General features: G+C 46.3%; 1 pseudogene; it reads right to left on the bottom strand.

Annotated features, from left to right (window-relative positions):
- The window catches only part of LOC123995929, a 151,351-nt pseudogene that overhangs the window by 74,246 nt on the left and 62,704 nt on the right, over window positions 1-14,401 (bottom strand).

Below are 14,401 nucleotides of genomic sequence, written 5' to 3'. Positions count from 1 at the left end.
TGTACTCCTAGAAGACAGGACTGGGCTGATAACTCTGTCATTTATAACATAACAGATCATTAGTGATGTACTCCTAGAAGACAGGACTGGGCTGATAACTGTCATTTATAACATAACAGATCATTAGTGATGTACTCCTAGAAGACAGGACTGGGCTGATAACTGTCATTTATAACATAACAGATCATTAGTGATGTACTCCTAGAAGACAGGACTGGGCTGATAACTCTGTCATTTATAACATAACAGATCATTAGTGATGTACTCCTAGAAGACAGGACTGGGCTGATAACTCTGTAATTTATAACATAACAGATCATTAGTGATGTACTCCTAGAAGGCAGGACTGGGCTGATAACTCTGTCATTTATAACATAACAGATCATTAGTGATGTACTCCTAGAAGGCAGGACTGGGCTGATAACTCTGTCATTTATAACATAACAGATCATTAGTGATGTACTCCTAGAAGACAGGACTGGGCTGATATCTCTGTCATTTATAACATAACAGATCATTAGTGATGTACTCCTAGAAGACAGGACTGGGCTGATAACTCTGTAATTTATAACATAACAGATCATTAGTGATGTACTCCTAGAAGACAGGACTGGGCTGATAACTCTGTAATTTATAACATAACAGATCATTAGTGATGTACTCCTAGAAGACAGGACTGGGCTGATAACTCTGTAATTTATAACATAACAGATCATTAGTGATGTACTCCTAGAAGACAGGACTGGGCTGATAACTCTGTCATTTATAACATAACAGATCATTAGTGATGTACTCCTAGAAGACAGGACTGGGCTGATAACTCTGTCATTTATAACATAACAGATCATTAGTGATCTAGAAAAAGCTAATGCTATGGTACAGCTGATACATTTTACGCCAGATTACAGTTTAGGTTATATAGGCACTGTGAGAACGACAATGGTATGACGTTATGATATGACTAGGATAGGAGGCTGTGATGGTAAAAAGGAGACAACGTGTGAGAGTCAGGTTACAGCGATGGCGGTCTGTAGTAGTAATCGTAGACACCGAGCGGTGACAGACCTGTGTGAGAGTCAGGTTACAGCGATGGCGGTCTGTAGTAGTAATCGTAGACACCGAGCGGTGACAGACCTGTGTGCTGGAGGGGCCGACGGCACGGCGGGGGACCTTGATGTCAAAGCCTCCCATGGGGTCTTTCTCTCCTCGCAGGGCAGGGTCATTGTGAGGCTCACGCCCTGTCTCCCAATCACAGATGGTCTTCCTGATGGCCTGCAGGACACTGGGGAGAGAACAGCACCACATACATGAAGAACTCTCAGTTCACATCAGGGAACAAAAACCCTGCACTACCCCCCCCCCCAATCAAGGATGTTTTGTGCGGTTCTGTGTGTTCAGCTGATAGTATTTTGCACCACGCTTACTTCTTCTTCTTGATGGCCTGCCGTAGCAATGGTCTCTCAGGGTGAGCTGGGCGAGTCCTGCAGGGCCGAGTAGATGGTGTGGCGGATAGCGTGTTAAACACTGACTCCATGTATCAGGACCTGTAAACCCTTTATCATGGCCATCACCTGGAGGGAAGGACCACCTCACGGTTAGTTAGTCTCTAACACACCTAGAGACAGGTCAGACCTAGTGTGCTGGAGGGGCTAACACACCTAGAGACAGGTCAGTTAGGGTCTTTCTAACACACCTAGAGACAGGTCAGTTAGTTCACGCCCTGTCTCCCAATCACAGATGGTCTTCACACCTAGAGACAGGTCAGTTAGTCTCTACACACACCATAGAGACAGGTCAGTTAGTCTAACACACCTAGAGACAGGTCAGTTAGTCTAACACACCTTTTGAGACAGGTCAGTTAGTCTAACACACCTAGAGACGCTCTTCTTCTTCTTGAGGTCTAGAGACAGGTTAGTCCTAACACACCTAGAGACAGGTCAGTTAGTCTAAACACTGACCTAGAGACAGGTCAGTTAGTCTCTAACACCCTAGAGACAGGTTAGTCACCTGAGGGTCAGGACCACCTCTTAGTTAGTCTCTAACACACCTAGAGACAGGTCAGTTAGTCTAACACACCTAGAGACAGGTCAGTTAGTCTAACACACCTAGAGACAGGTTAGTTCGTCTCTAACACACCTAGAGACAGGTCAGTTAGTCTCTAACACACCTAGAGACAGGTCAGTTAGTCTAACACACCTAGAGACAGGTCAGTTAGTCTAACACACCTAGAGACAGGTCAGTTAGTCTAACACACCTAGAGACAGGTCAGTTAGTCTCTAACACACCTAGAGACAGGTCAGTTAGTCTAACACACCTAGAGACAGGTTAGTTAGTCTCTAACACACCTAGAGACAGGTTAGTTCATCTCTAACACACCTAGAGACAGGTCAGTTAGTCTAACACACCTAGAGACAGGTTAGTTAGTCTAAACACACCTAGAGACAGGTTAGTTAGTCTAACACACCTAGAGACAGGTCAGTTAGTCTAACACACCTAGAGACAGGTTAGTTAGTCTCGAACACACCTAGAGACAGGTCAGTTAGTCTAACACACCTAGAGACAGGTCAGTTAGTCTAACACACCTAGAGACAGGTCAGTTAGTCTAACACACCTAGAGACAGGTCAGTTAGTCTAACACACCTAGAGACAGGTCAGTTAGTCTAACACACCTAGAGACAGGTCAGTTAGTCTAACACACCTAGAGACAGGTTAGTTAGTCTCTAACACACCTAGAGACAGGTCAGTTAGTCTAACACACCTAGAGACAGGTTAGTTAGTCTCTAACACACATAGAGACAGGTCAGTTAGTCTAACACACCTAGAGACAGGTTAGTTCGTCTCTAACACACCTAGAGACAGGTTAGTTAGTCTCTAACACACCTAGAGACAGGTCAGTTAGTCTAACACACCTAGAGACAGGTCAGTTAGTCTAACACACCTAGAGACAGGTTAGTTAGTCTCTAACACACCTAGAGACAGGTCAGTTAGTCTAACACACCTAGAGACAGGTCAGTTAGTCTAACACACCTAGAGACAGGTCAGTTAGTCTAACACACCTAGAGACAGGTCAGTTAGTCTAACACACCTAGAGACAGGTTAGTTCATCTCTAACACACCTAGAGACAGGTCAGTTAGTCTAACACACCTAGAGACAGGTCAGTTAGTCTAACACACCTAGAGACAGGTTAGTTAGTCTCTAACACACCTAGAGACAGGTCAGTTAGTCTAACACACCTAGAGACAGGTTAGTTAGTCTCTAACACACCTAGAGACAGGTCAGTTAGTCTAACACACCTAGAGACAGGTCAGTTAGTCTAACACACCTAGAGACAGGTCAGTTAGTCTAACACACCTAGAGACAGGTCAGTTAGTCTAACACACCTAGAGACAGGTCAGTTAGTCTAACACACCTAGAGACAGGTCAGTTAGTCTAACACACCTAGAGACAGGTTAGTTAGTCTCTAACACACCTAGAGACAGGTTAGTTAGTCTCTAACACACCTAGAGACAGGTTAGTTAGTCTCTAACACACATAGAGACAGGTCAGTTAGTCTAACACACCTAGAGACAGGTTAGTTCGTCTCTAACACACCTAGAGACAGGTTAGTTAGTCTCTAACACACCTAGAGACAGGTCAGTTAGTCTAACACACCTAGAGACAGGTTAGTTAGTCTCGAACACACCTAGAAACAGGTTAGTTAGTCTCGAACACACCTAGAAACAGGTTAGTTAGTCTCTAACACACCTAGAGACAGGTTAGTTAGTCTCGAACACACCTAGAAACAGGTTAGTTAGTCTCGAACACACCTAGAAACAGGTTAGTTAGTCTCTAACACACCTAGAGGCAGGTTAGTTAGTCTCGAACACACCTAGAAACAGGTTAGTTAGTCTCTAACACACCTAGAGACAGGTCAGTTAGTCTAACACACCTAGAGACAGGTCAGTTAGTCTAACACACCTAGAGACAGGTCAGTTAGTCTAACACACCTAGAGACAGGTCAGTTAGTCTAACACACCTAGAGACAGGTCAGTTAGTCTAACACACCTAGAGACAGGTCAGTTAGTCTAACACACCTAGAGACAGGTCAGTTAGTCTAACACACCTAGAGACAGGTCAGTTAGTCTAACACACCTAGAGACAGGTTAGTTAGTCTCTAACACACCTAGAGACAGGTTAGTTAGTCTCTAACACACACACCTAGAGACAGGTCAGTTAGTCTAACACACCTAGAGACAGGTCAGTTAGTCTCTAACACACCTAGAGACAGGTCAGAGACATGTTAGTCTAAACACACCTAGAGACAGGTCAGTTAGTCTAACACACCTAGAGACAGGTCAGTTAGTCTAACACACCTAGAGACAGGTTAGTTCATCTCTAACACACCTAGAGACAGGTTAGTTAGTCTCGAACACACCTAGAGACAGGTTAGTTAGTCTCTAACACACCTAGAGACAGGTTAGTTAGTCTCTAACACACCTAGAGACAGGTCAGTTAGTCTAACACACCTAGAGACAGGTCAGTTAGTCTAACACACCTAGAGACAGGTCAGTTAGTCTAACACACCTAGAGACAGGTCAGTTAGTCTAACACACCTAGAGACAGGTCAGTTAGTCTAACACACCTAGAGACAGGTCAGTTAGTCTAACACACCTAGAGACAGGTTAGTTCGTCTCGAACACACCAAGAGACAGGTTAGTTTGTCTCGAACACACCAAGAGACAGGTTAGTTTGTCTCGAACACACCAAGAGACAGGTTAGTTAGTCTCTAACACACCTAGAGACAGGAACACGCCTCAGACATACATTAATAAACCCTTTATCATGGCCATCACCTGGAGGGAAGGACCACCTCACGGTTAGTTAGTCTCTAACACACCTAGAGACATGTTAATTAGTCTCTAACACACCTCAAGACATACATTTATAAACCCTTCGTTACATCAGCACTTGGCCAAAGAAGTCAACTTTAGAGTTAGAGATGATTTGTGCCGCCAAGCCAACTCCTATAGAAGTCCTAGGACCACAGAAGGGACCAGGCTAGGTAATGACCAGAATAGGTAATGACCAGGTTAGGTAATGACCAGACTAGGTAATGACCAGGCTAGGTAATGACCAGGCTAGGTAACGACCAGAATAGGTAACGGCCAGAATAGGTAATGACCAGTTTAGGTAACGACCAGGCTAGGTAACGACCAGGCTAGGTAATGACCACAATAGGTAATGACCAGGCTAGGTAATGACCAGGCTAGGTAATGACCACAATAGGTAATGACCAGGCTAGGTAATGACCAGGCTAGGTAATGACCAGAATAGGTAACGACCAGAATAGGTAACGACCAAGCTAGGTAATGACCAGAATAGGTAACGACCAGAAAAGGTAATGACCAGGTTAGGTACTGACCAGGTTAGGTAATGACCAGGCTAGGTAATGACCAAAATAGGTAATGACAAGAATAGGAAACGACCAGGCTAGGTAATGACCAGAACAGCTGGCTAGACAGCAGAAACAGATACAGGACCAGGCTAGGTAATGACCAGAAACAGATACAGGACCAGGCTAGGTAATGACCAGGCTAGGTAATGACCAGAAACAGATACAGGACCAGGCTAGGTAATGACCAGAAACAGATACAGGACCAGGCTAGGTAATGACCAGGCTAGGTAATGACCAGAAACAGATACAGGACCAGGCTAGGTAATGACCAGAAACAGATACAGGACCAGGCTAGGTAACGACCAGAAACAGATACAGGACCAGGCTAGGTAATGACCAGGCTAGGTAACGACCAGAAACAGATACAGGACCAGGCTAGGTAATGACCAGAAACAGATACAGGACCAGGCTAGGTAATGACCAGAAACAGATACAGGACCAGGCTAGGTAATGACCAGAAACAGATACAGGACCAGGCTAGGTAATGACCAGAAACAGATACAGGACCAGGCTAGGTAACGACCAGGCTAGGTAACGACCAGGCTAGGTAATGACCAGGCTAGGTAACGACCAGAAACAGATACAGGACCAGGCTAGGTAACGACCAGGCTAGGTAATGACCAGGCTAGGTAACGACCAGAAACAGTTACAGGACCAGGCTAGGTAACGACCAGGCTAGGTAATGACCAGGCTAGGTAACGACCGGAAACAGATACAGGACCAGGCTCGGGTGATTGGACAACAGACAGAATGTGGAGGGAAAAGGTAGTAAACTGACCTCTACCAGGGAGAACTTCTCCTCGATGGTGTAGTTGTATCGTGTAGCTCGTTCATACTCCTCCGCGTTGTCAGGACACTCCTTGTTCGAGTACTTATCCGTTGGATGAACCAGCTTCCACGAGTACTGCAGGAAGAGTCGTTTTCATCATCATCCTCATCATCATCAACATCATCAAATCCCCCAAAAATTGAAGGTGTCACATGCACCGAATACAACAGTGAAACGCTTCCTAACCAAATCAAATCAAATCAAATGTTATTTGTCACATACACATGGTTAGCAGATGTTAATGCGAGTGTAGCGAAATGCTTGTGCTTCTAGTTCCGACAATACAGTGATAACCAACAAGTAATCTAACTAACAATTCCAAAACTACTGTCTTATACACAGTGTAAGGGGATGAGGAACATGTACATAAGGATATATGAATGAGTGATGGTACAGAGCAGCATACAGTAGATGGTATCGAGTACAGTATATACACATGAGATGAGTGTGTAGACAAAGTAAACAAAGTGGCATAGTTAAAGTGGCTAGTGATACATGTGTTACATAAGGATGCAGTCGATGATGTAGAGTACAGTATATACATATGCATATGAGATGAATAATGTAGGGTAAGTAACATTATATAAGGTAGCATTGTTTAAAGTGGCTAGTGATATATTTACATCATAACAATCCCTTAACCAACAATACAGTTAAGAAAATACCAACAACAAAATAAGTAAGATATAAGAATAACAAATAGTTAAAGAGCAATAGTAAATAACAATAGTGGGGCTATATACAGGGTGTTACGGTACAGAGTCAATGTGGAGGCTATATACAGGGTGTTACGGTACAGAGTCAATGTGGAGGCTATATACAGGGTATTACGGTACAGAGTCAATGTGGAGGCTATACACAGGGTATTACGGTACAGCCCGGATTTAAACTTCTGGGTTGGAGCAAGCGGTCGCATCGGCACTTCGCTCCGCAGGTAGTATAACTTTTTCATTACATTTCATTACATTTCATTATAGTACAACGGTTTGATTTGTCTAATCTTAGCAATTTCTTCTTAGCTAGCTACATAGCCGTCTTTGTATCAAAGATAATTGCATAATTATCGTATTTCATCGTCCTAACGTAGTCTTCACTGCTATTTGCCCAGCAGCTAGCCAGCTAGCCAGCTAGCAAACGCCCACCGATTGCAGCACTGTAGTAACTATTACACTCAACTGAACGACTTGATTAGTGTAGTGTTAGCTAGCTACATAGCTGTCTTTGCTGTCTTTGCTGTCTTCGTATCCAAGATAATTGTGTAGTTTAGAGTGTGTAGTCTTAGAGTGATTATCTTAATTTACCGAGGTTAGCTAGCCAGCTATTTGTCGTCCTTAACGTAGGAGATTCTGCTAGCTAGCCGACAGCTAGCCAACAGCTAGCCAACAGCTAGCTAGCCAACAGCTAGCCAACAGCTAGCCGACAGCTAGCCAACAGCTAGCCAACGTCTACCGAATAGGACTCAACAACCCGGTCGCATTCACAGGTAGTATCACATTTTCATTTAATTTCATTACAGTACAACGGTTTGATTTGTTTGATCGTAGCTAGCTACATAGCCGTCTTTGTATCAAAGATAATTGTGTAGTCTAGAGCGATTTTCTAGCTTAGCTAGCCAGCTATTGTCGTTCTTTTAACGCAACGTAACATAAACAACACTGCTAGCTAGCCAGTTAGCCCCCGAATAGCAGCACTGCAGAAACTATTACACTCAACGGAACGACTTGATTAGTGTAGTGTCAACAACGCAGCCACTGCCAGCTAGCCTACAAAGTCAACAACGCAGCCACTGCCAGCTAGCCTACTTCAGCAGTACTGTATCATTTTAATCATTTTAGTCAATAAGATTCTTGCTACGTAAGCTTAACTTTCTGAACATTCGAGACGTGTAGTCCACTTGTCATTCCAATCTCCTTTGCATTAGCGTAGCCTCTTCTGTAGCCTGTCAACTATGTGTCTGTCTATCCCTGTTCTCTCCTCTCTGCACAGACCATACAAACGCTCCACACCGCGTGGCCGCGGCCACCCTAATCTGGTGGTCCCAGCGCGCACGACCCACGTGGAGTTCCAGGTCTCCGGTAGCCTCTGGAACTGCCGATCTGCGGCCAACAAGGCCGCAGATCGGCCTATTCCTCCCTCCAGTCCCTCGACTTCTTGGCACTGACGGAAACATGGATCACCACAGACAACACTGCTACTCCTACTGCTCTCTCTTCGTCCACCCACGTGTTCTCGCACACCCCTAGAGCTTCTGGTCAGCGGGGTGGTGGCACCGGGATCCTCATCTCTCCCAAGTGGTCATTCTCTCTTTCTCCCCTTACCCATCTGTCTATCGCCTCCTTTGAATTCCATGCTGTCACAGTTACCAGCCCTTTCAAGCTTAACATCCTTATCATTTATCGCCCTCCAGGTTCCCTCGGAGAGTTCATCAATGAGCTTGATGCCTTGATAAGCTCCTTTCCTGAGGACGGCTCACCTCTCACAGTGCTGGGCGACTTTAACCTCCCCACGTCTACCTTTGACTCATTCCTCTCTGCCTCCTTCTTTACACTCCTCTCCTCTTTTGACCTCACCCTCTCACCTTCCCCCCCTACTCACAAGGCAGGCAATACGCTCGACCTCATCTTTACTAGATGCTGTTCTTCCACTAACCTCATTGCAACTCCCCTCCAAGTCTCCGACCACTACCTTGTATCCTTTTCCCTCTCGCTCTCATCCAACACCTCCCACACTGCCCCTACTCGGATGGTATCGCGCCGTCCCAACCTTCGCTCTCTCTCCCCCGCTACTCTCTCCTCTTCCATCCTATCATCTCTTCCCTCTGCTCAAACCTTCTCCAACCTATCTCCTGATTCTGCCTCCTCAACACTCCTCTCCTCCCTTTCTGCATCCTTTGACTCTCTATGTCCCCTATCCTCCAGGCCGGCTCGGTCCTCCCCTCCCGCCCCGTGGCTCGACGACTCATTGCGAGCTCACAGAACAGGGCTCCGGGCAGCCGAGCGGAAATGGAGGAAAACTCGCCTCCCTGCGGACCTGGCATCCTTTCACTCCCTCCTCTCTACATTCTCCTCCTCTGTCTCTGCTGCTAAAGCCATTTTCTACCACTCTAAATTCCAAGCATCTGCCTCTAACCCTAGGAAGCTCTTTGCCACCTTCTCCTCCCTCCTGAATCCTCCTCCCCCTCCCCCCCTCCTCCCTCTCTGCAGATGACTTCGTCAACCATTTTGAAAAGAAGGTCGACGACATCCGATCCTCGTTTGCTAAGTCAAACGGCACCGCTGGTTCTGCTCACACTGCCCTACCCTGTGCTCTGACCTCTTTCTCCCCTCTCTCTCCAGATGAAATCTCGCGTCTTGTGACGGCCGGCCGCCCAACAACCTGCCCACTTGACCCTATCCCCTCCTCTCTTCTCCAGACCATTTCCGGAGACCTTCTCCCTTACCTCACCTCGCTCATCAACTCATCCCTGACCGCTGGCTACGTCCCTTCCGTCTTCAAGAGAGCGAGAGTTGCACCCCTTCTGAAAAAACCTACACTCGATCCCTCCGATGTCAACAACTACAGACCAGTATCCCTTCTTTCTTTTCTCTCAAACGTGCCGTCCTTGGCCAGCTCTCCCGCTATCTCTCTCTGAATGACCTTCCTGATCCAAATCAGTCAGGTTTCAAGACTAGTCATTCAACTGAGACTGCTCTTCTCTGTATCACGGAGGCGCTCCGCACTGCTAAAGCTAACTCTCTCTCCTCTGCTCTCATCCTTCTAGACCTATCGGCTGCCTTCGATACTGTGAACCATCAGATCCTCCTCTCCACCCTCTCCGAGTTGGGCATCTCCGGCGCGGCCCACGCTTGGATTGCGTCCTACCTGACAGGTCGCTCCTACCAGGTGGCGTGGCGAGAATCTGTCTCCTCACCACGCGCTCTCACCACTGGTGTCCCCCAGGGCTCTGTTCTAGGCCCTCTCCTATTCTCGCTATACACCAAGTCACTTGGCTCTGTCATAACCTCACATGGTCTCTCCTATCATTGCTATGCAGACGACACACAATTAATCTTCTCCTTTCCCCCTTCTGATGACCAGGTGGCGAATCGCATCTCTGCATGTCTGGCAGACATATCAGTGTGGATGACGGATCACCACCTCAAGCTGAACCTCGGCAAGACTGAGCTGCTCTTCCTCCCGGGGAAGGACTGCCCGTTCCATGATCTCGCCATCACGGTTGACAACTCCATTGTGTCCTCCTCCCAGAGCGCTAAGAACCTTGGCGTGATCCTGGACAACACCCTGTCGTTCTCAACTAACATCAAGGCGGTGGCCCGTTCCTGTAGGCTCATGCTCTACAACATCCGCAGAGTGCGACCCTGCCTCACACAGGAAGCGGCGCAGGTCCTAATCCAGGCACTTGTCATCTCCCGTCTGGATTACTGCAACTCGCTGTTGGCTGGGCTCCCTGCCTGTGCCATTAAACCCCTACAACTCATCCAGAATGCCGCAGCCCGTCTGGTGTTCAACCTTCCCAAGTTCTCTCACGTCACCCCGCTCCTCCGCTCTCTCCACTGGCTTCCAGTTGAAGCTCGCATCCGCTACAAGACCATGGTGCTTGCCTACGGAGCTGTGAGGGGAACGGCACCTCAGTACCTCCAGGCTCTGATCAGGCCCTACACCCAAACAAGGGCACTGCGTTCATCCACCTCTGGCCTGCTCGCCTCCCTACCACTGAGGAAGTACAGTTCCCGCTCAGCCCAGTCAAAACTGTTCGCTGCTCTGGCCCCCAATGGTGGAACAAACTCCCTCACGACGCCAGGACAGCGGAGTCAATCACCACCTTCCGGAGACACCTGAAACCTCACCTCTTTAAGGAATACCTAGGATAGGATAAGTAATCCTTCTCACCCCCCCCCTTTAAGATTTAGATGCACTATTGTAAAGTGACTGTTGTACTGGATGTCATAAGGTGAATGCACCAATTTGTAAGTCGCTCTGGATAAGAGCGTCTGCTAAATGACTTAAATGTAAATGTTAAATGAGAGTCAATGTGGAGGCTATATACAGGGTATTACGGTACAGAGTCAATGTGGAGGATATATACAGGGTATTACGGTACAGAGTCAATGTGGAGACTATATACAGGGGGTACTGGTACAGAGTCAATGTGGAGACTATATACAGGGGGTACCGGTACAGAGTCAATGTGGAGGCTATATACAGGGTTTTACGGTACAGAGTCAATGTGGAGACTATATACAGGGGGTACCGGTACAGAGTCAATGTGGAGACTATATACAGGGGGTTACGGTACAGAGTCAATGTGGAGGCTATAAACAGGGGGTACCGGTACAGAGTCAATGTGGAGACTATATACAGGGGGTACCGGTACAGAGTCAATGTGGAGACTATAAACAGGGGGTACTGGTACAGAGTCAATGTGGAGGCTATAAACAGGGGGTACCGGTACAGAGTCAATGTGGAGGCTATATACAGGGGGTACCGGTACAGAGTCAATGTGGAGGCTATATACAGGGTATTACGGTACAGAGTCAATGTGGAGACTATATACAGGGGGTACCGGTACAGAGTCAATGTGGAGACTATATACAGGGGGTACCGGTACAGAGTCAATGTGGAGGCTATATACAGGGTGTTACGGTACAGAGTCAGTGTGGAGGCTATATACAGGGGGTACCAGTACAGAGTCAATGTGGAGGCTATATACAGGGGGTACCGGTACAGAGTCAATGTGGAGGCTATATACAAGGGGTACCGGTACAGAGTCAATGTGGAGGCTATATACAGGCTGTTACGGCACAGATTCAAAGTGGAGGCTATATACAGGGTATTACGGTACAGAGTCGGTGTGGAGCCAAAAGAGAGAGCAGAAAGAGAGAAAGAGAAAGAGAGCAGAAAGAGAGAACTGAAAAAAATGGGCAATAGGGAAGACAATAGGGTAGCCTAGTGGTTAGAGTGTTGGACTAGTAACCGGAAGGTTGCGAGTTCAAACCCCCGAGCTGACAAGGTACAAATCTGTCGTTCTGCCCCTGAACAGGCAGTTAACCCACTGTTCCTAGGCCGTCATTGAAAATGAGAATTTGTTCTTAACTTGGTTCCTTTTTTGAATATTCGATGAGGGTTGTTGACATCAACTGCCTGTATTCATTGGAGAGAGATGCTATGCCTAGCCTCATGTCATGAATATGCATAGCCATTAAGATAACTCCGGGATGTCACGTGTCCCACTTACTGTATATCAATACACTCGTAGCACAGTTGGTAGAGCATGGCGCTTGTAACGCCAGGGTAGTGGGTTCGATTCCCGGGACCACCCATACGTAGAATGTATGCACACATTACTGTAAATCGCTTTGGATAAAAGCGTCTGCTAAATGGCATATATTATTATATATTATTATTATTATTATATTAACTTAAGATTTACTAAACTTGTATTCAATCAAATAAGCCATTCAGTTTGTTGGCCAAATTCGACACTCTCTCATTGTCCTCCATACAAAAACTCCTTGCTTGGTGGGCGAAACAACGTCACATGCCGCAGGGTGACAAATTTTGGGCCTCTCTCTTCCTCTTCCTCTCTGACAGTAGTCACAGTGTGAACTGGGATGATATGGGAGAGAAATCAGTTTGCCCACGCTGATAGTAAGTCTCTGGCAGGTGTCTGTCTGTGAGGGTCGTCTCCACTATAGTCTTTGTCGTCAAAGGCACCATCACTTGGGATGTATGACCTCACCACTTCCATGAAGTGTGTTGGTTAGGGTGTGATCTCATTTATTAAGATCCCCATTAGCCAACTGCGACAGATAGTCTTACTGGGGTCCGACACATAACGAAAAAGACAGATAAAACCCCATGTAATTTACTCTCCTCAACTTGTTCAACAGCCTTCATTACCAGATTCAGCAGAGGTCTACAACTTAGGGAATGATTTGTACCAAATACACTGCTCTTAGTTTTAGAGATGTTCAAGACCCGTTTATTACTGGCCACCCATTCCAAAACAGACTGCAACTCTTTGTTAAGGGTTTCAGTGACTCCATTAGCTGTGGTTGCTGATGCGTATATGGTTGAATCATCAGCATACATGGACACACATGCTGTGTTTAATGCCAGTGGCAGGTTATTGGTGAAAAGAGTAGAGGGCCAAAAGAGCTGCCCTGCGGTACACCGCACTTTACATGTTTGACATTAGAGAAGCTTCCATAAAAGAAAACCATTTGAGTTCTATTAGATAGACAGCTCTGAATCCACAATATGGCAGAAGTTGAAAAGCCATAACACAAACGTTTTCTAAACAACAGGTTATGGACAGGGTTAAGGTTAGAGGTCACTCACCACTTCCATGACATGTGCGCTCCACTGGGACAGTAGCTGCATCCCCTGCAGAGCCAAGTCAAACAGCTTCCTGTACTCATGGTCTGTCTTGTGGGCCTCCTGACGACCGGACCCCGTCACCACCTAGAGAGAGAGACACCTTTATTAGGACAAGAGGTTAACTAACCATAACCATAATCCTAACCCTTCAACTAACCCTAACCCTTCACATTACAGGTTAACTAACCCTAACCCTTCACATAACAGGTTAACTAACCCTAACCCTTCACACAACAGGTTAACTAACCCTAACCCTTCACACAACAGGTTAACTAACCCTAACCCTTCACACAACAGGTAAACTAACCCTAACCCTTCACATTACAGGTAAACTAACCCTAACCCTTCACATTACAGGTTAACTAACCCTAACCCTTCACATTACAGGTTACACTTGACATTAGGCTTGGGCGGTATACTGTATGTCGAGGTATTCTGAAATATACACGGTATGATTTTCAATACTGTCAACAACCCATGTTTTGTTTCTTTTATTGGGGGGGGGGGCCCTAAAGCTCATGGCCCCCTCACCTCATAGTGCCACTGCTTATAACGTTAAGTTACTATCTAAGATGTGCCAAATAAAATATCTCCAGCTCAGGGCTCCAGCTGTGCATAAAGTGTTGGTCCCATGTTCCATGAGCTGAAATAAAAGATCCCAGAAATTTCCCAAATGTTGTGCACAAATTTGTATTTCATCCCTGTTAGTGAGCATTTCTCCTTTCCTAAAAAATAATCCATCCACCGGACAGGTGTG

Source organism: Oncorhynchus gorbuscha, linkage group LG02 (genome assembly GCF_021184085.1).
Source record: "Oncorhynchus gorbuscha isolate QuinsamMale2020 ecotype Even-year linkage group LG02, OgorEven_v1.0, whole genome shotgun sequence".
NCBI lineage: Eukaryota > Metazoa > Chordata > Actinopteri > Salmoniformes > Salmonidae > Oncorhynchus > Oncorhynchus gorbuscha.
This window is presented reverse-complemented; position numbering and strand designations above follow the sequence as displayed.